Below are 418 nucleotides of genomic sequence, written 5' to 3'. Positions count from 1 at the left end.
TATATGTATGAAAAATGAAAAATTCATTTTAATCAGTGAATTAGTGGCCTATTGTAAAATAACTACCCCAAAATGTCTGTTCAACTTCCCCTCAATTGTATCAAATAAATTTTCATTAAAATTCGTGATTTTGGCTTCCATGGAACCACCCATCTGATTCAGCCAAATTTTCTCACCTCAGAAACAGACTCATAATTATGGCTTCTACTAAATTGAAGGTCTCAAATCAGACACTTAAATCTGAGCAATTTTCAGAGGAAAACTTTGTTCCAGGTAAATGTCAAACTAGACAAACAAAATATCAAATGAAGAGCCGTCATAAATATGATCATTTGCTCAATGCAGTTCAATTTTCTATCTAGCTAGCAAACGTCTTTTTTTTTTTTTTTTTTTTTTTTTTTTTTTTTACAAGAAATGC

The sequence above is a fragment of the Rhinopithecus bieti genome, unplaced genomic scaffold (assembly GCF_001698545.2).
Source record: "Rhinopithecus bieti isolate Rb0 unplaced genomic scaffold, ASM169854v2 scaffold_5350, whole genome shotgun sequence".
NCBI classification, from domain to species: domain Eukaryota; kingdom Metazoa; phylum Chordata; class Mammalia; order Primates; family Cercopithecidae; genus Rhinopithecus; species Rhinopithecus bieti.
Note: the sequence above shows the minus strand (reverse complement) of the source record.